The following is a 527-nucleotide window of genomic DNA, read 5'->3' as shown; positions in this document are numbered from 1 at the left end:
CGATTTGGGAATGTGAACCGCGCACACCTCATAGATTGATGTGTTTTTTTTTAAATCGAACATAGGCAAATTACATTGCATGCAAACTCCTATGTTCGTATTTAGAAAAAATTCACTGTATAAGCCAATATAATTTTTGCAGATGCTTTCATACTTTTGAGCGGTTCGTCTTTATCATTCGTAGGTACTCTTTCTAGAATAAAAGGAGTGTACTGCACATTAGTGAGTACCTCAGTTATTATGCTACTATAGCCGTAGTGAAACCAAATTTCTCCATAATGAATACCATTTTCCCATTTTAAATGGGTCCAAATTCTTTGGTTACAGTTAACAGGGGGTTGATATAGCGCATATCACAGATTTGGGTGAACAGTGGAACCCATTGTAGAGGTTTAATTAAAAGAGGGGGACATTCTGAAATATACCTGTTTTTGTTGTTGAAGTATGACGCAAGTTTGGCGTAGGTGAAATAAGGGAAAAAGTCGATCACGCAGAGAGAGCTGTTGCATTGAAAATTTCAATTACAA

This window comes from Photinus pyralis, unplaced genomic scaffold (assembly GCF_008802855.1).
Source record: "Photinus pyralis isolate 1611_PpyrPB1 unplaced genomic scaffold, Ppyr1.3 Ppyr1.4_LG4, whole genome shotgun sequence".
In the NCBI taxonomy this organism is placed as follows: domain Eukaryota; kingdom Metazoa; phylum Arthropoda; class Insecta; order Coleoptera; family Lampyridae; genus Photinus; species Photinus pyralis.
This window is presented reverse-complemented; position numbering follows the sequence as displayed.